Here is a 26846-nt window from a genome sequence, read left to right on the forward strand (position 1 = left end):
AAATATGAGCCTACTCTTAAGCGTAACACTTCCACTACTGGCATACTTGTTCAACTGAGTTTTGACCAATGAATAGCTTTTGAAAGTCAACGTAGTGGGTTGCAAGCAGCATTATTTGTTAATAAAGGAGATCAGAGTGCATAACACACAGTAAACGATAGTACTGTCATGTAAATTTTTGTTTCAGTTATACACACACGTGTATGTTTCAGGGTTGTGACATAAAATGTATTAGTTACTCTTGCCCATGATTCAAAGAGTTTGAAAGCCATTGATTGTCCTAGAGAACCTCTTGTACATAATACCCCAAGAAAGGAATTTTACCAGGAGACAAGTACAGAATGTTCATAATAACTAGAAATAAACCTCATTTCCATTAGTAGTAGAACAGATTATAGGATATTTAGCATGCTTTGTCCCCCAAATGCCAATAGAGGCAGTCATTGTAACAACAAAAAAAATGCCCCCATACATTTTCACATGCCCTACCTGGGGGCTGTTACCATTCTCTGTTGACTATTCCTGGCTAACAAGTTGTAAGCACTTGTTGAATAAATAAACTAATACAAAGATAAATAAAATAGCTGTGCCTGTGCTGGTAAGAACTAATGGTTAATAAGATTGAATTAGGCTAAAGGGTGGTCAAAGCCTGAGATTCATGATGAAACTTAGAGCATTATTTGCTTAATTTCTTAAGAGTTTTTATTCACCTATCCTTCCAGTTATCATTTAGAAAATATTTATTCAGTGTTTACCATGGATTAGGCTCTTAAGTACTGATAAACTAGATAGACAAGGTTTTTGGCCTCAAGGAGCTTACGATCTGCATGAAAGTACGTTAACCAAGAAGCAAATGAGTGGGAGGATTTTCTGCTTCTGTACACTATTAAAGAGTGTTCTTCACACGTGATCCCATCCCTATCCTCTCTTCATACTTTCCAGCTGCTCCTGTGGAGACAGAAACTAAAGGACCTACCTTTTCCAGGGTTTACAGGTAGGGAATCAATGCAAGCTAAACCATTAAAATACCTTATTTTTTTAGAATGAACAGAAACTTACATTTCTCAAGTTCCAGCAATAGCTATAAACACTCAAGTAGCATGGATTCAGAAAAAATACAACTAATTTTTGATGGATAAATTGCTATATATATGTACTAAAGAAATGAAATAAACTCAGTGACAATCATTCACAGCCCTTGGCCATGACCTGGTAATCATCTTTAATAGTCCAGCTCCAGGTTTTAATGAAGGAGAAATGTAAATAAGGCAAATATAACACATGAGCTGCATTTTAAAATTCTACCCCCTGCCAAAGAGATATCTTTAACTGGTCCCCTCCTAACATACACATACACACACACACACACACACACACAATAATTAAATTTTGGTGTTCTCTATATATTTCAAGTAATTACAAAGCAACAGAAAAAAGAGTTTATCTTATTGAATATTAAGTCACAAGCTGTTTATTTCAGGGATGAAGTATGAACACATACTTGTAGTTTATGAAACTCCACACTACCCCCAGACTCATTCGATATTCAACAAGTCCTTCAGTGAGCTTCTACAGGTGCTGGTCTCCTATCATTCAGATTTCTTGAGTAAGGAAGGGCACAAAATACTGAGCTGGGTATTTTCAGATCCTGTACCTGAGGCTAGACTAGCTAAGGGTCTACTCAAACTTCTGGCTCAAAGTTCTAAAACCAGAAGTAACTAGAAATGATATAGCTCTTCTCTAGTATTTAACTTTTCTTGTTTAAATAAGTGTTTATCCATATGAGGTAAAATTGACTATTTCACAAGTAGCTGACAAAAAAAATACAACTTTTTTTTTTTTAAAAGGGAGAGATTAAAAAAAAAAGGGAGAGATTTGTGAAAAGTCTGTAAGTAAATTTGGCTTCAGGCTTGACTGAATTCAAGGACTCAAATGATGCCCTCAGATTCAAGTGTCTGATATATCAGCTCTATTGGCTTCTTTCCTAGACTCCCTATGGTTAGCAAGATGGCTGTCCACAGTGCAGTTTCTTGTATTTTTCCCTACAAAATGAAAGTTCTGGACCTGACCCTCATATTGGGGGCCATACTGGGTCCATACCAGGGCCCATTTTTGATTGGCCAGTGTGAGTCACATGTCCATCTCCAAAATCAGGGAAAGATGCAACTCTAGTTGAAGCACTTAGGCTGAGAGTGGCAGACGCCTGGTCCCATCAGATTAGTGTCAACTAAAAGAAAGGAAAATATATACTGGGTAGCCAAAAAAGAGCACATGTTCACCACAGATGATAAACTTACGTCTCCCAGAAAGAGATAAGAATTTCCATTTGTAAATGGAGTGCTGCTTCAGAAAGAGCTGTGGATTAGATGTCAAAATTTCTTAGTTCTAATGTTAGCTCCACTGATTTTAGCTACATGACACAGTTCTTGTAAGAAGTAAATGAGTATGTAGTCAAAGTGTTTCATTAACATTTGAGTAATACTTTATAAATACTCTCATTATTATCCAAGAGGCTGAGAATGTATCCCTTAGAAAGGTATTTTTAACTATCTGAATTGCATCAAAGTAACAAAGTATATGTACATAACAAGTAGTTTTGGTTGATATTGTATGTTTCCTATCTCCCTTTATCTTGATTGACAGAACCCCACTTTTATTTAATAAATCCACTTGCCTCCATAGTGCTGTGTGCTTCAGTAAGCTATGACGGTAATGTCATCTTGTGGCTCTGCCCTTCATTGGGACCTTGGAGTCTTCTGATCCTACCAATGGAGAAGACTCAAGAAAGCAGGAAAGGAGCACTATTTTCAACTACCTTACCTCAAAAGAAACACTCATCACTTCTCACATTTCATTGGTCAGAACTAGATACACATTTGACTGATATGTAAGAAGCACTAGGAAATATAGTCCCCAGATGGACAACCACTTCTGAGGGTCAACCCTATTCCATGGAAGGTGGAACACATGGTTAGCCATGCCTACCATGTTGACTGAGACAGTAGTCAACACAGAAAAATCCTCTTCAAGAGAAAGGGGAGGAAATGAAAATTATTTTGGTCAAGAAAGTCCTATATTAGTTTCCTAGAGCTGCTGTAAGAAATTATTATGAACTTGGTGGCTTAAGAACAACAGAAATTAATTTTCTCACAGTTTTAGAGACTAGAACTCTGAAATCAATGTGTCGCAGGGCTTCTTTCTGAAGGCTCTAGGGAGAATTCCTCTTAGCTCTTTGAGCTTTCGGTGGCTCCAAGCATTCTCTGGCTTGGGGCCAATCTGCCTCCATCTTCACATACTCATTTTCTTTATGTCAGTGTCCTCTTCCTTTCTTCTCTCTGTGTCTTCTCTTCTAAGGACACTTGCCACTGGACTTAAGGTCTACCCTAATCCAAGAATAACTCATCTCAAGGTTCTTAGCTTTTATGTCTTCAAAGACCCTTTGTCCAAATAAAGTCACATACATATATTCTGGGTGAACTTATCTTTTTTAGGGAGAGTGGGGGCTTAGTGGGGAAGCCACCATTCAAGGCACTACATATTTTTGTGAGCCCTAGAATGATTTAAGTTTGTTTGTGTATTTTCCATCTTGGCTAGATAGGATGAATTTATACATTTCATGTAACTAAGATGATACAAAACTAGTTCTTCATGTAGAAAGGTGCAATCATTTTATACAAGAGCAACAGACAATCTGCATATGAAAATTAACAGTCAATACTATTTATTCTGGCTTTTATTAATTTCTTATGTCTGTTTACATATGAGGGGCAGTAGTGAACTATGCAAAGGAATGAGATAGACCTGGGTTCAGACACAAGCTCAGACACTTATTAGATGTGCAATCTTGGAAAAATTATTTAAGTTCCTTGAGCCTCAGTTTTCTCATACATAAAATGGAGGAAACTGTATTTCACAAGATGTTTTTGATCACAAGGAACAGAAAAGAAATATCTTAATAAGAAATACCTTTACCTCATATAATATGATGTCCAAGGGTAAGGAAAACTGAAGATGTGGCAGGTGTCATGGTTTGATAATTATCCTAAGTTTCCATGTTTTTACCTTCACTTTACTCTGCCATCCTCAGCATCACCTTCAACCTAACACTGGTTCTTCTCATGGCCAAAAGAAGGCTGCAGCAGTTACAATCCATATCCAAACAAGACACACTCAGAGGAAGAAGAAAGACTTTCTCTTTCAATAATTTTTTTAATAAGGAAGGAAACCTTTCCAATAACCCACTGAGCAGTCTTCCCCTCATGTCTCACTGGCCGAATTGAGGCACATGCCCACTGGCCCACCTTGGCAAGGTGAATGGAATGACTCTGAATGGCTTAGAATTATCTAGTGTGGAAGAGATGTTGAGGATTTAACTACAAATGTCTAATACAATTACTTACCACTGATTTCCTAATTACATAGATGAAGAATAAATACATATTCACCTAGCATATTTTCTGGCCCTTAAGAGGCATTAAAATCACAGTGGCCTGTATCTATTAAAGAAATTTAATCAATAACTAATAATATTCCCAAGCAAGGCTCATTGGTGAATTCTACCAAACATTTAAGAAAGAAATTGTACCAATTCTATACATTTTCTTCCAGAAGACAGTAGCAGAAGAAATATTTCCTAAATCACTCTATGAGGTCAGCATCACCCTAACACTAAAGCCAGACAAAGACATTAAAACTATAGAGCAATATCTCTCATGAACATAGATGCAAATATTCTCAGTAAAGTATTAGCGAATTGAATCCAGCAATGTACAAAAAGAATTATACACCCTGACCAAGTGGGATTTGTCACTTGTATGCAAGGCTGGTTCAACACTGAAAATCAATTAATATAATCTATCTCATCAACAGGCTAAAGAAGAAAATTCATATAAACATATCAATAGATGCAGAAAAAGCATTTAAAAAATACAACACCCATTCATTATTGATAAAACTGATAAAAAAAAAAAACCCTACAGAAACCCTACAGCTACCATCATATTCATATTGAGAAATCCAAATTTTTTCACTAAGATTGGGACCAAGGCAAGGATGTCCCCTCTCACCGTTGCTTTTCAACATGTACAAGAAGTCCTAGCCAATGTGATAATACAGGAAACGGAAATCAAGGTTATATAGATTGAAAAGAAAGAAATAAAGCTGTCTTTGTTTGTAGGTGACATGATTGCCTATGTAGAAAATCCAGCTGAAAGATTCTGCAAAAAACTCCTGGAACTAACAAGTGATAATGGCAAAGTTGCAGGATACGAGGTTAATATACAAAAGCTCATCACTTTCCATAACCAACAGTGGACAAGTGAAATTTAAAATAAAAAATGCGTTATCGTTTATATTAGCACCCCTCCAAAATGAAAGTTTTGGTATAAATCTAACAAAATATGTGCCAGATCTTACAAGGAAAGCCAGAAAACTCTGATGAAAGAAATCAAAGAAGTACTAAATAAATAGAGAATTTTTTCATGTTCACGCATGGGAACTCAATATTGTCAAAATGTCAGTTATTCTCAATTTGATCTATAAATTCAACAAAATCCCAAGCAAAACCCCAGAAAGTTGTTATGTAAGTATCAATGAACTGATTCTAAAGTTTCTCACAAAAGACCCAGAATAGCCAACTCAATATTGAAGGAGAAAAAAAGTTGAAGAACTGACACTCACCAACTTCAAGACTTACGATAAAGCTACAGTAACCTAGACAGTGTGGGATTGGTGAAAGAACAGACAACTAAATCAATGAAACAGGATAGAGAGCCCAGAAGCAGACTCACATAAATATAGTCAACTGATCTTTGACAAAAAAAAAAAAAAAGCAATATGATGGAGCAAGATAGTCTTTTCAATAAATGGTGCTGGAGCAGCTGGACATGAAAAAAAAAGAATCTAGAAACAGACTGTATACATGTCACAAGAATTAACTTGAAGTTGATGATAGACCTAAATGTAAAATGCAAAACTATAAAATTTATAGAAGATAACATAGGAGAAAACCTAGATAACCTTAGGTATTGCAAAGACTTTGGATACAACATTAACGACACAATCCATGAAATAAATGGTTAGCTGGACTTCAATAAAATTAAAACTTCTGCTCTAAAGAAGACAATGTCAAGAGACGAGAAGATAAGTCACAGATCAGAAGAAAATACTTGCATATAACACATCTGATAAAAGACTTATCTAAAATATTCAAAAAGTTCTTAAAACTCATCAGTAACAACCTGATTTTTAAAATGGCAAAAGACCTAAAAGAAGAAGACATATAGATGACCAGTAAGCATATGAAAAGATGTTCAACATCATATGTAATCAAGAAAGTGCATATGAAAACAACAACGAAATACAAATACACACCTATTAGAATGGCCCAAATCCAAAACACTGACAACACTATATGCTAACAAGGATGTGGCGCAATAGGAACTTTCATTCATTGCTGGTGGAATGCAAATGATACAATCACTTCACAAGACAGTTGGGGATTTCTTACAAAACTACACATATTCTTACCATGTGATCCAGCAATGGCTCTCCTTGGTTATTTACACAAATGAACTAAAAACTTATATCCACACAAAAACCTGAACATGGATGTACATAGCAGCTTTTCACAACTGCCAACTTAGAAACACCCAAGATGTCCTTTAGTAGGTGAATGGATAAATAAACTTTGCTACATCTAGATAATGAGATATTATTCAGTACTAAAAAGAAACAAACTATCAAGCAATGAAAATACCTGGAGGAGACCTAAATGCATATTACTAAGTGAAAGAAGCCAATCTGAAAAGGCTACGTACTATTTGATTCCAGCTGTATGATGTTCCGGAAAAGGCAAAACTATGAAGACAGTAAAATGAGCAGTGGTTTCCCAGGGTCTGTGGGAAGGAAGAGATGAATAGGCAGAGCACAGGTGATTTTTAGGACAGTGAAACTATTCTGCATGATACTACAATGATAGATCCATGTCATTACATATGACAAAAACCATGGAATTTACAACATCAAGCATGAATCATACTGTAAGCTATGGACTTTGGGTAATAATGATGTGTCAACATAGGTTCATTGATTATAAGGAGCACACCACTGTGATGCAGGATGTACATAATGGGGGAGGTTTGGGGGGTGGGGGTGGACCTTTCACTCCGTTTTGCTGTGAACCTAAAACTGCTCTAAAAATCACAGTGAAATGTAGCATATGACATACACAAATTTCATAGAGACAAAAATATGCAATATTTATTCAGCCGCTGTTCACTACTCAAATATACATTTCCTTTAAGTTCCATCTCAACACTCACCTCTCTAAATTTCTTAATTCTCCCTTCCTATGTAGATCTTCTCCTTCATCTAAAATTCTATATCTGTAACCCTCAGAAAGGAAATGTGTCCTCAAAATATCTATTATTTTAGGTTTTCACATGTGAATGCCTTAACTCCCCCTTAAAGAGTGTAAGCTGTTCTTTAAGGAATGGGGCCATATTTTTCCACTGTTCTTTGTCTTCCTTAGCACCTTGATGTTTCCTCAATACACAAATAATTGTTTAAAAGACAATGTAACCAAACCATTTGAACTCATCTGTGAGAAGAAACTTCCCTTTGGAAATAACGATGTCAGATCTAAACTAAATCTTTCAATTCCTCACTATGAGCAGTCTAAATAATACAGCATCAGTGTATTTGTTGATAGTTTAATGCTTAATAAATGTTAACATACTCAATTTTAATCCAAGGTTTTTAACCCCAGATCTTATTTTCTGTGCCACATTATCAGTGAGATGGATTACGTTTCTAGGAGAAGCACACAGCTGTTAGGTGCCACAAATATGTTAAGCCACAAGTCTATTTGAAGGTGACATTTCTGAAAAAGGCTCACCACCCCATCTGTGATAAGTCTTAGAGCATTTCACTCATTATAATTAGGTTCAACAGCCAAATAAAACTATTGCATTTAAGCCTGACAACTGAAGGTCATGTTCAAAGTTGGAGGGAGGACATAGCAAAGCAGATGAGATGGAGCTTCTATAAAAATTTTCTCTTACTCTTTAGCGTCTTATCACACATAATCCATGGTTTGGGTCTGGGTATTTGTTTCAGTCTTACAGATGTTAAAACAAAATCAGCCCCAGGCTGGAAGAGTCTCACATTAGGGGGAAAAATTAGCATTTAGAAAATTTAAAATGTCCACTTCAAAACAAAGCAATCTACAGATTCAATGCAATTGCTATCAAAATTCCGATGGCATTTTTCACATAAAGAGAACAAACAATCCTGAAATTTGTATGGAACCACAAAAAACTCTGATTAGCCAAAACAAACTTGAGAAAGAACAAAGCTGGAGGCATCATGCTCCCTGATTTCAAACTAAATTCAAAGTTATGGTAATCAAAACAGTATGATATTGGCATAAAAACAGACACATAAATCAATGGAACATAATAGAGAGTACAAAAATAAACCCACATATATATGGTCAATTAATTTATGACAAAGGAGCCAAGAATATACAATGGGGAAAGGACAGTCTCTTCAGTAAATGGTGTTGGGAAAACTGGACAACCATAGGCAAAAGAATAAAATTGGACCACTGTCTTACACCATACACAAAATTTAACTCAAAATGGATTGACTACTTGAATGTAAGACCTGAAACCATAAAACTCCTAGAAGAAAAAACATAGGCAGTAAGTGCCTTGAGAATGGTCTTTGTAATGATATTTTTGGATCTGACTCCAAAAGCAAAGGCAACAAAACAAAAAATAAGCAAGTGGGTCTACATCAAACTAAGAAGCTTCTACACAGCAAAGGAAACCATCTACAAATTGAAAAAGGAAACCTATCAAAAGGGAGAAAATTTTGAAAATCAAGTATCTGATAAAGAGTTATATCCAAAATATAAGGAACTCATCCAATTCAGTAGCAAAAAACAAAAACAAAAAAACCCCACCAAGACCCAAAAACAATCTGATCAAAAATGGCAGAAGATCTGAATAGACTTTTTTCCAAAGAAGACATAAAAATGGTCAACAGGTACTGAAAAGACGGTCAACATCACTCATCATCAGGGAAATGCAAATCAAAACCACAATGAGATAACACTGTCAGAATGGCTATTATCAAAAAGACAAGAAATAAGAAGTGTTGGCAAGGATGTAGAGAAAAGAGAAGACTTTGTAGGAATGTATACTGATACAGCTACTATGGAAAAGAGTATGGAGGTTCCTCAAAAAACAGGACTACCACATGATCAGCAATTTCACTTCTGGGTATTTACTCGAAGAAAATGAAAATATTTATTTGAAAAGATATATGTACCCCCATGTTTATTACAGCTTTATTTACAATAGCCAAGATATGGAAACAACCTAAGTGTCCATCAATGGATGGATGGATGGATAAAGAAGATGAATAGAATATTATTCAGCTATAAAAAAGAATGAAGTATTGCCATTTGCAACAACAGGGATGGACCTTCAGGGCATTATATTGTACTAAGTGAAACAAGTCAGACAGAGAAAGACAAGTACCATATGATCTCACTTATCTGTAGAATCTGAAAAACAAAAAAGCTCATAGATACAGAGAACAAATTAATTGTTAACAGAGGCAAGGGTGGAGGGTGGGCAAATGGGTGAAGAGAGTCAAAAGGTACAAACTTCCAGTATAAAATAAATAAGTCATGGGGATCTAATGTACAGCATTGTGACTATAGTTAATAATACTGTATTGCATATTTTAAAGTTTTTAAAAGAGTAAGTCTTAAAAACTGTAACTGTATGGTAATGAATGTTAATTAACTTTACTGTGGTGATAATTTTGCATATATACAAATATCATTATGTTGTATACCTGAAAATAAGATAATATTATATGTCAATCATACATCAATAAAAAATTAAAATAAAAAATAGTTACAACCATCACACTTTATTGAATACTTACAAAGTAGTTTTAAAACATTTGCAGGTGGTAAGTAAGCTTCCCTCTGAAAGCCCAAATCTTCATTATATCAAAGATATTAAAACATACAATTGTCCATAAATCTAATTTTTGAATTTTCTAAGTGATTTTATAATTTTTATTAACATACTTTTTTTTTTTCAGGTAAATCCATGTAAAGCTTGTAGGCTGTGAGCAATGAGCCTGTACTACTTAATCAATAGTGTCCTGTCTACGTCAGATGATTTGCTAACATTGTCCCTTTACAACACACTTCATGGTAGGAATTATTTTCCTTATTTTACAGATGAAGAAACTGAGCTGAAAGAGCCTAAGGAACATTCTCAGGATCATCAGATCAGTAAAGAGCAGAGTCAAAATTCAACATGGTCTGGCCTCGGAGCACTCGATCTTTCACTTCTGCCTTTCAAGGGAATTTGGGTCTTCACAAACCTCCTTAGCTTGTATTGGAATCTAAGCATCTAACCAACATTTATTTCCTATAATTCAATGGTGAATTAGTCATCTGCCTTTGGGGCTGCCCTGTTTCATACATGGGTACCTGACTTTCAACACAGGGAGTCATAGATTTTCCTAACTACACTATAAACAACATTTGGGCACACAGAGCTAATTCTCTCACCCTTATCTTCTTCTCTCCAGCATCCAGCCTACATGCCTTGTAAAGGTGGAGGCACAATAACATTGTCAAGGAACATACAACTTTTGATAACAGTAAATGCAAAGTTCCTACGGGAAATTCAAGGAGAGCCCTTGGTCTTCTGTGAATATAATTCTATTGAGTTAAAAGTAAAATTGTTATATGAAAAATTATTGTATTTTTGCATCATAAGTTAAACTGTACAAAAACAAATGTAATCCTATCAAAGCTACCAAAACAGATTACTCCTCCTTCTCTTGAGGTTTGGGTGGAGGGAAGCAATCCCAGTAACCTCTAAAGAGAGCTTGTGTTTAGACATAGAGGAATAAGAGAAAGATGATTATTTCGGAGGGAGGAAGTCATTCTCAGGCAGGTGGGAAAATATTAAAGAGACTGTGTCTCTAAAAGACTCTAACATAATGGCATAGGTAATGCCTATTTTTCCTTAAAAGTTTTTATTTTGACATAATTTCAGACTTAAAGTAAAATATTGCAAGAATAGGACAAAAAATTCTATACATCCTTTTATTCTTTACCCAGATTAGCCAAATGTAAACATTTTACTGTATTTATCCTCCTCTCTTTCCTCCACCCTCTCTGTGTACACATAATATAAACACACTTTCCCCCTCTGAGTTTGAAATTAAGCATGGCTCTTTGCTCCTTATTATATGAATGTGTATTTCCTAAAAGCAAGAACATCTCTTAGATAGCTATAATACAATGAACACAATCAAGAAATTAATATTGATGCAATACCATTATCTAATTGACAGACTTTGTTCATATTTTGGCAATTGTGCCAATTAAATCCTTTACAGGAAAAGAAGGTCCCAGATCATGAGTTGCCTTCAGTTATGTCTTTTTTAACCTGAGATCGTTTCTTAGTATTTCTTGTGTTTTATGACAAAGATATTCTTTGAAGAGTATAGGCCAGACCATCTAGCCTTTTTCTGATGGTTCATGATTTGATTCAGGTTTGCACTTTGGGCAGGAATCAATGATGTTCTGTTTGTCTCAATGCACCGTATCAGGAGGCACTTGATGCCAGTTTGTCTCATAATGGTGAACGTTTAATTTTGATCATGTGTTCAGGTGGTAATTCCCAGGTTCCTATACTATAAAGTTATTATTTTTTCCCTTTGTAACCAGTAAGCATCCTGTGAGGGAGATATATAGCCATCTTAAAAATATTACTTTAAATCCCAGAAATTATAAATCAAATAAATACTCTTCCACCTTTTTGTTCTCATTAGATAGTATAAACTATCTGTAATCCTGAATTTTTAAGTGGTTAAAAGTCCATTGTAGCTGGAACACTCATGTGTTTTAAATGATATTAAATTAGCATATATCTATCCTATCTAAAATATGAATTTTTCCCATACATTTTTAAGGGCACAACTGCTCTCATGGTCATAGGTTAATAGATGCTCAATGAAGGATAAAACATTTCTTCTATAATCATTCTTATTTTTCTTGAAACTAGAATCCTATTCATCCAAAACACTTCAGATGGCAACTGACTGTAATTCAATATAAGGCAAGGTCTGGTGAGATGCCACTGGGGCATCCCAGTGAATATGACCAGGAGGCATTTGGATGTACAAGTGTGGAGCACAGGAAAGAGGTCAGGGTGGAACCACTGTGCTAAGTGCTCCCATGTATTGATATGAATCTGGTACTTTCTTTTTTTCAATTAGCTTTCCACAAATGGAAGCTTTTGTTTTTTTTTAAATACTCACAACCATCATATTAAACAGATAAAGTGAGCATGAACCAGTTTTATGGTTCAATGAAATACTACTTAGCAGTAAGAAACTACTTGAACTTAACATATGAGTCTCATCTGAATCTCACACACATTATGAGGAGTGAAAGAAGCCAGAGTCAAAAGGTTACATCCTGTATCATTCCATTTATATGACTTGCTGGAAAGGCAAAACTATGGAGATAAAGAACAGATCAGTGGTTGCCTAGGGTTAGAGTTGGGGGTTGGATTTGACTACAAAGAGGCAGCATGAGGAAATTTTTCTGAAGGTGAGGTTAATTGCTCTGTATTTTGATTGTGGTGGTGGCTACAAAGCCCTATGGATTTGTCAAAACTCAGAGAACCATACAAGTGAAAAGTGAATTTTAATGTGTGCATATTTTTGAGTGTCCATTAAAAGGATGTTAAGCAAGGAAGTGTGTTTTACAAAGATCACCCTGGCTCCAGTGTGAAGACTGGATCAGATGCAACGAACCCCTGAGGCACGAGACTTGGTTGGGGGCTGCTGCATTAATCCAGTAAGATGTGACTATGGCCTGAACTAGGGTAGTAACAAGGGAGATGGAGAGAGTAGACAGGTTTGAGAGATACTACATGGTAGAAGTGGCAGGAGGTAAGGAGTAGGAGATATTGCTCGTGTTTTTCACTTGAGCAAGTGGATGGATGGTGAGGTCATTCACCAGGAGAAAACTGGATTCAAAAGGATTTCAGGGGGAGCACAGTAGCTCAGTTCGGTATGTGTTAAGGTTTGTGGTGTAATTGTAAGTTTCAAGGCAGATATTTACATGGTGTCATAGCTAAAGCAAAATATTTGTATCCTATCCAAGTAATGGTGCTGAAGGGTGACATAATGCACTATATTTATAAATTGACATTTCCAGGAACCCAAAGCAGTACATAAAAAATGCAAAGTGTGTTCTTTTCAATTTACTGAATTATTCCTCCTGGAGACATTTCCAGTTGGGGACCTGGGGCCTTTGTATATTAATTTGTTGTCTACACCCATGCTCAAAACTGACCACTAGAGTTTGAACAACAAGGGCAAGTACTTAGCTCCCTACAGTAGCTTGAATCCCTCTTTAGCTCATGCTAGTTATCAACTCCATTGACAGCAGGCTCTTTTTGCCTAAAGAAAAATTACAAAGCCGAGTAAGGCATGTTTTTAGAAGTCCTTGAAAGCCTCTCTCCAATAATGTGGGCTAAGGTAACCTTTAATTTTACAGCTCAAGGACAACGAGGAAAAACATATCTGCCTATGTTACATAATATTTCTCAGTAGGCTTAATTATCTTTATGGTATTTAATTTTTAAGTGACTGGTTGGATTTTGTTCTCATTAGTGCTGGAAGAGTTGATATGGAGCCTACCCTGAAGAGCTAGAAATAGTCATTTTCCTTACTATCCGCTTCAACAAAGCAAAAATAAGCCAATAAAGCATAGGGGTCCTCAAAGCCACAGATGACAATACTTGCTCCTTTGAGTTCTTTTAGTTGTTTCAGTTGTATAGATCTGATCTTCAAGAACGTCATGTTCCTTTTTAAAAAATTAGTAACTGGTGATATACACATAAAATTTAACATTTTAACTATTTTGAAGTGTACAGTTCAATGGCATTAAGTACATTCACATTGTTGTGCAACTATCACTGCCATCTTGTCTCTAGGATTCTTTTCATCTAGCAAACTGTAACTGTACACAATAAACAATAAGTCTCTATTCCTCTCTCCCTCAACCCTACCAACCACCATTCTACTTTCTGTTGCTATAAATTTGATTACTCTAGATGACTCATATAAGTGGAATCGTACAGTATTTGTCCTTTTGTGATTGGTTTATTTCACTTAGCATAACGTCTTCAAGGTTCTTCCACATTGTAGCCTATGTCAGAATCTCCTTCCTTTTTAAGGCTGAATAGCATTCCATTGTATGCAGTATTTTGTCTATCAGTTCATATGTGGATGGACATTTGGTTGCTTATACCTTTTGGATACTGTGAATAATGTTGCTATGAACATTCTTGTACAAATATCTCTTCAAGTCTCTGTTTTTAGCTCTTTGAGGTGTATAACCAGAAGTGGAATTTTTAGATCATGAACATCACGTGCCTTAAGAAGCATGTATCTACTACTTCTGCTGAATTCTTTCTGTCCTTGACACGGTGCTGGACACACATTCAGAATTCAAAAAGTACCAATTGGTTGTGATGTATAATAATGAACCTTAAAATATTCTTGGGTTTGCATTGAGTCAATATTTAAGTATCTCTTTCCTTACCTTACAGTCTGCTCCATTCTTCACCCCAGCCCACACACAAACCACTTTCTTTACTTTTGTGTGTCTTTCTCTCCCTAGTCAGGTTCCTAAAGGAAGGGAGGAGTCTGCTATAAATATAAGGGAATGAATTAAATTCCTTAGGACAGGTGTTTTCAGTATGTCTGGGGGACCGAGCTAAATCTAAGTGGGATTCAGAGTCGGCTGTGAGGACTTGGTGATTTTTCTGACCCCTCTGGAGAGTTGTCCTTTGTGGAGGAGTAGGAGAAGGGGAACAGGGCCCAGAGGAGAAGATTTTGTGTGCATACAGGCTTATGGCAGAAGTGCAGTGATGGAGAGTACAGGATGACATCGGTTGCCTAGCCCAGACCCCAGGACCAGGTCTGATTCCTGGGAAGAAGAAAATGTATAGTTGTACAGTAAATTCATTATGTATTATATCCTTGAATGACAATGTGTTATAGGACCCAAGTAGAGCAACTCTGTGGCCAAGGTAACCACTTGAATATAATCAATTATAAACTAGTAAAATTTTTTTTAAAAGAGCACTTTATATTGTAAAAAGAATTACATTTAAGGCTATTATGTTGGGAGAAGGAGAGGCCATCAGTAAACATGACTTTGAGGTATACAGTCTGGATAGTGTGTTGAGCAATGGAAAATTGAACCATTTCAGAATTTAAGAGGAGAAAGTAGGTAAAAGGAAAAAGATAACTGATTTAGATTAGGAATATCAGGCTATTAAATGTGAAGCCATAGTTTGTATTATATCTCTATAAAAGCATGTAAGAACTGATCAATATTCTATCTATAATAAACCTCTTTATAGTACATTATGATTAAGTTTTTAAGATTTTATTATTTAGTAAATAGTTACAAATCTTTCAATGTTTTAGTAGGCTTTCCTTTCCAGCCATTTAATTATCTTTGTGGCTCTCCACCAAGTTTTCTGTTTCTCTTACATTTTGGTTCATAAAATTGAATATGATACAACTCCCAAGGCTGACAAATTTTGATATTTTGACTTTTGAGTTTTCCTCAGTTCCCTGGATACACTCAAGCTGCCAAGTAGCTTTCTACAGTCCTGTAGAAAAGGACTGTAGGCTCTACTTCAAATCATAGACATTACCCCATTCTTTTGTACCACCATCCTTATGTATTGGCTTTCATCCTAAAGGTTTTTCTCCAACAGTAGCAAGAGGGCTGCCACAGTCCAAGCATCATACCTTCACATGACAGTATCCCAAGAAGGAAAAAAGGGAACAAGTACATTTCACCAGTTTTATCAAAGAAAAAGAAATTCTTCAGGACGATATCCAGATAACTTTTCATTGACTAAAAATGAATCATGTGGCCACTCCTAGGTTCAGAAGAGGGTGTGGAAATGAATATCTGACAAAAATGAATGGGATTTCCAAGACTAACATAACCAATCCATAACTCATGCCTTTGATCTAAACATATGGCTTCTCTAAAACAAGTCAGGGTAATCATCGAGAAAAGTCAAGAATAGCTTTTAAATAGGCAACCAACAGTTTATAATACATTCCCCCTTTAAGAAGGGGAAACATAATACAGAGATGAAGGGTTTTCTTGATTTAGAAATCTGGTAGATAATTGAGAATACTGAATGATGAGCAAGTTGGGGTGGGGAAGAGCAGTAATTTCCATTTGCGGGCATACAAACTTTGAAATGCTTGTGATGCACTGAAGTGGATGTATCCAGGTAGATACGGGGAAATGTGGACCTAGATCTTAGGAGAAAATTGGGTGCTGCTGAGAGATGCGAGAAGCCATCTGTGTATTTGATGGCAGTTGAAGTCATGGATTTGAATGTGACCTTCTAGGGAAAGTACAGAAAGAGAGAAAAGAAGAGGAATTAGTGTAAAATGCCAATATTTAAAGGACGGGAAGAGAAATTTAGACCCTGAAAGCAGCTCAGGAAGCTAAGAGAGAGAGATACGAAGAAAACCAGGCCTGGGTCACATCATGAAACTTCAGAAAGAGTTTCGAGAAAGAACTGACAAATAGTGTCAAATTCTGTGGAAAAGTCAAATAAAATGAAGGTGGAAAATATCAGTGATACAACTTAGACAGTTAGGACCTTATTATTTGGTAGAAGTATTTTCAATAAAATGATTTAAAAGAAGCCAAATTAAGAGAGGGTCAAGATGGTAGAGTGGGAGCACAGGGAGCTCACCTCCCCCTAGAAACACATCAAAAATATATCTACATATGGAACAATTCTCACAGGAAACAAAACTGGAAACCGGCAGAAGATCTCTCATAAAACCAAAAATGCAAAAATAATCTCCATGTAACCAAGTAGGATGGAAAATAAAAGGCATCAGAACAGGACCAGTGCCCCTGGAAGGGATCTGTGAAGGAGGGAAAGTCCACAGAGGCAGGCCCTTACTCTAGGGAGCCCCTAGAGTGCATACTCCGGATACCACAACACCTACTATCAAGGGGATAATGGACAGGATGCTCTGAGGAAAAATGTGGCTGGCATCTGTACCAAAAACAATCCTCACACCAAACATGTTGGACTCACACAGTCTATACAGGAAAGCTCCCATATAAAAACATCCCTTCAAGACCACAGGAGATAACTCTCCTAAATTCATAGAGACAGAGAAATTTAAGTAAAATGAAAAAGCAGAGGAATGACTCCCAATTAAAAGAACAAGAGAAATCCCCTGGAAGAACAAATAATGAAACAGATTCACCAGTCTACTAGACTCTGAGTTCAAAAAGGAGGTAATAAAAATACCAAAGGAATTAGGAAAAATTTTTGATAGCAATGCAGATCACTGTAACAAGGAACTAGAAACTATAAAAAAAGAACTACTCAAAATTAGATAACTCAATTGCCCAGATAAAAACCAATCTAGAAGTAATGAATAGCAGACTAAATAATGCAGAAGAATGAATAAGTGATCTGGAAGATAGAATAATGGAAATCACCCAATCAGAACAGCAGACAGAAAGACAAATGAAAGAAAAATGAAAGCAACATACAAGATCTAAGGAGATTTGTTCAAGATGGCTGAGTAGAAGGACGTGCACTCATTCCCTCCTGCGAGAACACCAGAATCACAATTAACTGCTGAACAATCATCGACAGGAAGACACTGGAACTCACCACACATCCAGAAGATACCCCACATCCAAAGACAAAGGAGAAGCCTCAATGAGATGGTAGGAGGACCGCAATCACAATAAAATCAAACCCCATAACTGCCGGGGGGGTTGAATCACAAACTGGAGAACAACTGTATCACAGAAGTCCACCCACTGGAGTGAAGGTTCTAAGCCCCATGTCAGGCTTCCCAACCTGTGGGTCTGACAACAGGAAGAGGAATTCCAAGAGAATCAGACTTTGAAGGCTAGCAGGATTTGATTGCAGGACTTTGACAGGACTGAGGGAAACAGAGACTCCACTCTTGAAGGGCACACACAAGGTACTGTGCACATGAGGACCCAGGGGTAAGAAGCAGTGACCCCATAGGAGACTGAATCAGACCTACCTGCTAGTGTTGGAGGACCTCCTGCCGAGGACAGGGGCAGCTGGGGCTCACTAAGGGACAAGGACACTGGCAGCAGAAGTTCTGGGAAGTACTCCTTGGCCTGAGCCCTCCAGGAGTCCGCCATTAGCCCCACAAAAGACCCTGCATTCTCCAGTGCTGGGTTGCCTCAGGCCAAAAAACCAACAGGAAGGGAACGCAGCCCCACCCATTAGCAGACAAGTGGACTAAAGTTTTACTGAGCTCTGCCCAACAGAGCAACACCCAGCTCTATCCAACACCAGTCCCTCCCATTAGGAAGCGTGCACAAGCCTCTTAGATAGCCTCATCCACCAGAGAGCAGACAGCAGAAGCAAGAAGAACTACAGTCCTGCAGCCTGTGGAACGAAAACCACATTCACAGAAAGATAGACAAAATGAAAAGGCAGAGGACCATGTACCAGATGAAGCAACAAGATAAAACCCCAGAAAAACAACTAAATGAAGTGGACATAGGCAACCTTCCAGAAAAAGACTTCAGAATAATGACAGTGAAGATGATCCAGGACCTCAGAAAAAGAATGGAGGCAAAGATCGAGAACATGAAAGAAATGTTTAACAAAGACCTAGGAGGATTAAAGAACAAACAACTAGAAGAATTAAAGAACAAACAGAGATGAACAATACAATAACTGAAATGAAAAATACACTAGAAGGAATCAAGAGCAGGATAACTGAGGCAGAAGAACGCATAAGTGACCTGGAAGACAGAATGGTGGAATTCACTGCTGCAGAACAGAATAAAGAAAAAAGAATGAAAAGAAATGAAAACAGCCTAAGAGACCTCTGGGACAACATCAAACTCACCAACATTTGCATTATAGGGGCCGCAGAAGGAGATGAGAGATAGAAACGACCCAATAAAATATTTGAAGAGATTATAGTCAAAAATTTCCCTAACATGGGAAAGGAAATTGCCACCTAAGTCCAGGAACCACAGAGTTCCAGGCAGGATAAACCCAAGGAAAAACACGCCAAGACACATAGTAATCAAATTGACAAAAATTAAAGACAAAGAAAAATAATTAAAAGTAACAAGGGAAAAATGACAAACAACCTTATAGGAGTTCCCCTGTATGTTAACAGCCGTTTTCTCAGCAGAAACTCTACAAGCCAGAAGGGAGTGGCATGATATGTTCAAAGTGATGAAAAGGAAGAAACTACAATCAAGATTACTGTACCTGGAAAGATTCTCATTCAGATTCACTGGAAAAATCAAAACCTTTGCCCACAAACAAAAGCTAAGAGAATTCAGCACCACCAAACCAGCTATATAACAAATGCTAAAGGAACTTCTCTAAGTGGGAAACACAAGAGAAGAAAAGGACCTACAAAAACAAACCCAAAACAATTCAGAAAATAGTAAAAGGAACATATATATTGATAATTACCTTAAATGTGAATGGATTAAATGCTCCAATCAAAAGACACAGGGTTGCTGAATGGATACAAAAACAAGACCCATATATATGCTGTCTACAAGAGACCCACTTCAGACCTAGGGACACATACAGACTGAAAGTGAGGGGATGGAAAAAGATATTCCATGCAAATGGAAATCAAAAGAAAGCTGGAGTAGCAGTACTTATATCAGATACAATAGGCTTCAAAATAAAGAATGAGGCAAGGAAGGACACTACATAATGATGAAGGGATCAATCCAAGAGGAAGATATAACTATTATAAATATATATGCACCCAATATAGGAGCACTGCAATACATAAGGCAAATGCTAACAGCTATAAAAGAGGAAATCGACAGTAACACAATAATAGTGGAGACTTTAACACCTCACTTACACCAATGGGCAGATCATCCAAACAGAAAATTAATAAGGAAACACAAGCTTTAAATGACACAATAGACCAGTGAGATTTAACTGATATTTATAGGACATTCCATCCAAAAACAGCAGATTACACTTTCTTCTCAAGTGCACACAGAACATTCTCCAGGAGAGATCACATCTTGGGTCACAATTCAAGCCTTGGTAAATTTAAGTAAACTGAAATCATATCAATTATATTTTCCAATAACAACGCTATGAGATTAGAAATAAATTACAGGGAAAAAAACCCATAAAAAATACAAACACATGGAGGCTAAACAATACACTACTGAATAACCAAGAATCACTGAGGAAATCAAAGAGGAAATCAAAAAACAAATGACAACAAAAATGAGACAAATGACAACAAAAACACGACGACCTAAAACGAATGACAACAAAAACACGACGACCCAAAACCTATGGGAAGCAGCAAAAGCAGTTCTAGGAGGGAAATTTATAGCAATACAATCCTACCTCAAGAAACAAGAAAAATCACAAATAAACAATCTAACCTTACACCTAAAGGAACTAGAGAAAGAAGAACAAACAAAACCCAAAGTTACCAGAATGAAAGAAATCATAAAGATCAGAGCAGAAATAAATGAAATAGAAACAAAGACAACAATGGCAAAGATCAATAAAACTAAAAGCTGGTTCTTTGAGAAGATAAACAAAATTGATAAACCACTAGCCAGACTCATCAGGAAAAACAGGGAGAGGACTCAAATCAATAAAATTAGAAATGAAAAAGGGGACGTTACAATGGACACCGCAGAAATACAGTATATCCTAAGAGACTACTACAAGCAACTCTATGCCAATAAAATGGACAACCTGGAAGAAATGGACAAATTCTTAGAAAGGTATAACCTTCCAAGACTGAACCAGGAAGAAATAGAAAATATGAACGGACCAGTCACAAGTAATGAAATTGAAACTATGATTAAAAATCTTCCAACAAACAAAAGTCCAGGATCAGATGGCTTCACAGGTGAATTCTATCAATCATTTAGAGAAGAGCTAACACATATCCTTCTCAAACTCTTCCAAAAATTGCAGAGGAAAGAACACTCCCAAACTCATTCTACTAGGCCACAATCACCCTGATACCAAAACCAGACAAAGTTACAGCAGCAACAAAAAAATTACAGACCAATATCACTGGTGAATATAGATGCAAAAATCCTCAACAAAATACAAGCAAACAGAATCCAACAACACATTAAAAGGATCATACACCATGATCAAATGGGATTTATCCCAGGGATGCAAGGATTCTTCAATATACACAAATCAATGTGATACACCATATTAACAAATTGAAGAATAAAAACCATATGATCATCTCAATAGATGCACAAAAAGCTTTTGACAAAATTCAACACCCATTTATGAAAAAAACTCTCCAGAAAGTGGGCATAGAGGGAACCTACCTCAGCATAATAAAGGCCATATACAACAAACCAACAGCAAGCATCATTCTCAATGGTGAAAAACTGAAAGCATTTCCTCTAAGATCAGGAACAAGACAAGGATGTCACCTCTCACCACTATTAGTCAACATACTTTTGGAAGTCCTAGACCTGGCATTCAGAGAAGAAAATGAAATAAAAGGAATTCAAATTGGAAAAGAAGTAAAACTGTCACTGTTTTCAGATGACATGATACTATACATAGATAATCCCAAAGATGCTACCAGAAAACTACTAGAGCTAACCAATGAATTTGGTAAAGTTGCAGGGTACAAAATTGATGCACAGAAATCTCTTGCATTCCTATACACTAAGAATGAAAGGTCATAAAGAGAAATTAAGGAAACAATCCCATTCACCATTGCAACAAAAAGAATAAAACACCTAGGAATAAATCTACCTAAGGAGGTAAAAGACCTGTACTCAGAAAACTATAAGACACTGATGAAATTAATCAAAGATGACACAAACAGGTGGAGAGATATACTATGTTCTTGGATTGGAAGAATCAATATTGTGAAAATGCCTATACTACCCAAAGCAATCTACAGATTCAATGCAATCCTCATCAAATTACCAATGGTATTTTTTAAAGAACTAGAACAAATAATCTTAAAATTTGTATGGAGACACAAAAGATCCCGAATAGCCAAAAGAATCCTGAGGGAATAAAACAGAGCTGGAGGAATCAGACTCCCTGACTTCAGACTATACTACAAAGCTACAGTAATCAAGACAATATAGTACTGGCACAAAAACAGAAATACAGATCAATGGAACAGGATAGAAAACCCAGAGATCAACCCACACACCTATGGTCAACTAATCTATGACAAAGGAGGCAAGGATATACAATGGAGAAAAGACAGTCTCTTCAATAAGTGGTGCTGGGTAAACTGGACAGCTACATGTAAAAGTATGAAATTAGAACACTCCCTAACACCATACGCAAAAATAAACTCAAAATGGATTAAAGACCTACATGTAAGGCCAGACAGTATAAAACTCTTAGAGGAAAACACAGAAAGAACACTCTTTGACAGAAATCACAGCAAGATCTTTTTTGACTCACCTCCTAGAGTAATAGGAGTAAAAACAAAAATAAACAAATGTGACCTATTGAAACTTAAAAGCTTTTGCACAGCAAAGTAAACCATAAACATGACAAAAAGACAACCCTCAGAACGGGAGAAAATATTTGCAAATGATTCAACAGACTAAGGATTAATCTCCAAAATATATTAACAGCTCATGCAGCTCAATATTAAAAAAACAAACAACCCAATCCAAAAATGGGCAGAAGACCTAAATAGACATCTCCCCAAAGAAGATATACAGATGGTGAAGAGGCTCATGAAAAACTGTTCAACATCACTAATTATTAGAGAAATGCAGATCAAAACTACAATGAGGTATCACTTTTTACCAGTTAGCATGGGCATCATCAAAAAATTTACAAACAACAAATGCTGGAGAGGGTGTGGAGGAAAGGGAGCCCTCTGGCACTGCTGAGAATGTAAATTGATACAGCCACTATGGAGAACAGTATGGAGGTTCCTTAAAAAATTCAAATAGCTGGGCTTCCCTGGTGGCGCAGTGGTTGAGAGTCTGCCTGCCAATGCAGGGGACACGGGTTCATGCCCCTGTCCAGGAGGATCCCACATGCTGCGGAGCAACTAGGCCCGTGAGCCATGGCCACTGAGCCTGCGCGTCCGGAGCCTGTGCTCTGCAACGGGAGAGGCCACAACAGTGAGAGGCCCACGTGCCGCAAAAAACAAACAAAAAAATTCAAATAGCTTTCTGCCCATAGACACCACCGAGTAAGCATCGTTGACGTCTCCCCCCTCCACTGTCGTTATGTCTAAGTCAGAGTCGCCCGAAGAGCCCAAACAGCTGCGGAAGCTCTTCATCGGAGGTTTGAGCTTTGAAACAACCGATGGGAGCCTGAGGAGCCATTGTGAGCAGTGGGGAGCACGCACAGACTGTGCGGTAATGAGGGATCCAAGCACCAGGCGCTCCAGAGGCTTCCGGGTTGTCATGTATGCTACTGTGGAGGAGGTGGGGTGCGGCCATGAAGGCAAGGCCATACGAGGTGGATGGAAGAGTTGGGGAACCAAAGAAGGCCGTCTCAAGAGAAGATTCTCAAAGACCTGGTGCCCACTTAACTGTGAAAAAGATTTTTGTTGGTGGCATTAAAGAAGACACTGAAGAACATCACCTAAGAGATTATTTTGAACAGTATGGGAAAACTGAAGTGACTGAAATTATGATCGACCAAGGCAGTGGCAAAAAGAGAGGCTTTGCTTTCGTAACCTTTGATGACCATGAATCCATTGACAAGACTGTCATTCAGAAATACCACACTGTGAATGGCTACAATTGTGAAGTAAGGAAAACCCTATCTCAGCAAGAGACGGCTAGTGCTTCATCCAGCCAAAGAGGTCAAAGTGGTTCTGGAAGCTTTGGTGGTCGTCGTGGAGGTGGTTTTGGTGGGAATGACAACTTTGGTGGTGGAGGAAACTTCAGTGGTTGACGTGGCTTTGGTGGCAGCCGCGGTGGTGGTGGCTATGGTGGCAGTGGGGATGGCTATAATGGATTTGGTAATGATGGGAACAGTTTTGGAGGTGGTGGAAGCTACCATGATTCTGGCAATTACAACAATCAATTTTCAAATTTTGGACCCATGAAAGGAGGAAACTTTGGAGGCAGAAGTGCTGGCCCCTATGGTGGTGGAGGCCAATACTTTGCCAAACCACGAAACCAAGGTAGCTGTGGTGGTTCCAGCAGCAGCAGGAGCTATGGCAGTGGCAGGAGGTTGTAATTACTGCCAGGAAACAAAGCTTAGCAGGAGAGGAGAGCCAGGGAAGTGACAGGGAAGCTACAGGGTACAAGAGACTTGTGAACTCAGCCAAGCACCATGGTGGCAGGGCCTCACTGCTACAAAGAAGACATGTTTTAGACAGTACTCATGTGTATGGGCAAAAGAACTTGAGGACTGTACTTGTGACTAATTGTATAACAGATTATCTTAGTTTCTGTTTTGTGGAAAGTGTAAAGCATTCCAACAAAGGGTTCTAATGTAGATTTTGTTTTTTTTGTACCCATGCTGTTGACTGCTAAGTGTAATAGTCTGATCATGACGCTGAATAAATGTGTCTTTTTATTAAATGTGCTGTGTAACGTTAGTCTACTCTGAAGCCATTTTGGTAAACTATCCCAACAGTGTGAAGTTAGAATTCCTCCAGGGTGATGCCAGATTCCATTCAAAATTTACTTACACCCTGCTTTGGTGGAGAAGCTATTGTCTTCAGAAACTTCGGTATAGCTGAACTGACAGTTACTGTGTTGTGACCTGGAGTTCACTGTGAAAAGGGTCACCCAAGCAAAGTCATGGAGTTTTTTGGTTATTAATATGATTGTTGGCACATATCCTATGCAATATATCTAAATTGAATTATGGTACCAGATAAAGTTATAGGTGCGAATGAAGCTTGTGTATCATCCATTATCATATGTAATCAATAAATGATTTAATACCCTCTTCTTTGGAATGACAACTGTATGGATTTGGGACTGGCAGAGCTTTGGACCTTCCCTACCCACTACCCCTGATAATGTTGAATGCTACTATCACAATTCAAATTCAAAACTCTGCCAGAGAATAGAAACCAGATGCTGGTTAATGCCACCCCATAAATCCACAAATTAGAAGTTTTCAGGAGACATTTTTAAACTGACCAGTACCAGTAAGGATTTTACTCTTAACACAAAAACAGGCTTACATTAAAGGAAAACTGTGGTTTCTCTTCTGGTTGGGTGGAATGACACACTAGTAATTATCTATATGGAGATAAAAATTTGCTGATATGGTAAGGAACCATATTAGCTACTTTAATTTATGCTAACTGCAGTTTTCCTTTAAATATGGCACAAGATGACACAACCATTCTAAAATGTTGTTTGTATAGAAAATGATTTCTAAAACTTTATAACAGTTTACTTAATATCCAATCACTGTTATTTGTACATAGCTTCCTTTGAGCCCTCCCTTTGGTGCCCTCAGTTTCAGTGCCATTGTACTTAGTAGGATAGAGATTTGTTTATCACTAGGGAAAAAAAATTAAAATAGAATTACCATATGACCCAGCAATCCCACTACTGCGCATATATCTGGAGAAAACCATAATTCAAAAAGAGTCATGTACCACAATGTTCACTGCAGCTCTATTTACAATAGCCAGGACATGGAAGCAACCTAAGTGTCCATCATCGGATGAATGGATAAAGAAGATGTGGCACATATATACAATGGAATATTACTCAGTCATAAAAAGGAACGAAATTGGGTCATTTGTAGAGATGTGGATGGACTTAGAGACTGTCATACAGAGTGAATTGAGTCAGAAAGAGAAAAACAAATATTGTATATTAACGCATATATGTGGAATCTAGAAAAATAGTACAGATGAACTGGTTTGCAAGGCAAAAATAGAGACACAGATGTAGAGAACAATGTATGGACACCAAGGAGGGAAAGCAGGTTGGGGTGGTGGTGGTGGTGGTGGTGGGATAAATAGGGAGATTAGGATTGACATATACACACTAATATGTATAAACTAGGTAACTAATAAGATTTCCTGTATAAAAACAGAGAAATAAAATTAAATTTAAATAAATACAAGATCTATGGGATAATACAAAGCATGCCAAGTTACACATAATAGGGGCTCCAGAGGAAGAAGGAGAGAGAGAAGGGAATCAAAAATGTATTTAAGGGACTCCCCTGGGGGTGCAGTGGTTAAGAATCCACCTGCCAATGCAGGGGACACAGGTTTGAGCCCTGGTCTGGGAAGATCCCACATGCCGCGGAGCAACTAAGCCTGTGTGCCACAACTACTGAGCCTGCATGCCACAACTACTGAAGCCCGTGCACCTAGAGCCTGTGCTCTATAACAAAAGAACCCACCACAATGAGATGCCCATGCACTGCTACGAAGAGTAGCCCCCACTCTCCGCAACTAGAGAAAGCCCGCACAGCAACGAAGACCCAACACAGCCAATAAATAAATAAATTCGTTAATTAATTTAAAAAATGTATTTAAGAAATTATGGCTGAAAATTTTCCAAACCTAAAGATGGAAACAGATATTCAGGTGCAGGAAGCACAGAGTATCCCAAATAAGATGAACCCAATTAGACCCACACCAAGATATATCATAATTAAAATAGCAATAGTTAAAGAGAGAATTCTAAAGGCAGCAAGAGAAAAACAAAGAGTCAATTACAAGGAAACCCACATAAAGCTATTAGACAA

At 37.4% G+C, this 26846-nt stretch overlaps 1 pseudogene; it reads left to right on the plus strand.

The window, feature by feature from the left end:
- Window positions 1–23389: 23389 nt before the first annotated feature.
- Window positions 23390–24420, plus strand: LOC113623630 (heterogeneous nuclear ribonucleoprotein A1-like; annotated as a pseudogene).
- Window positions 24421–26846: the final 2426 nt, after the last annotated feature.

The sequence above is a fragment of the Aethalodelphis obliquidens genome, unplaced genomic scaffold (genome assembly GCF_003676395.1).
Source record: "Aethalodelphis obliquidens isolate GAN/ISIS:26980383/991018 unplaced genomic scaffold, ASM367639v1 scaffold11, whole genome shotgun sequence".
Taxonomy (NCBI): domain Eukaryota; kingdom Metazoa; phylum Chordata; class Mammalia; order Artiodactyla; family Delphinidae; genus Aethalodelphis; species Aethalodelphis obliquidens.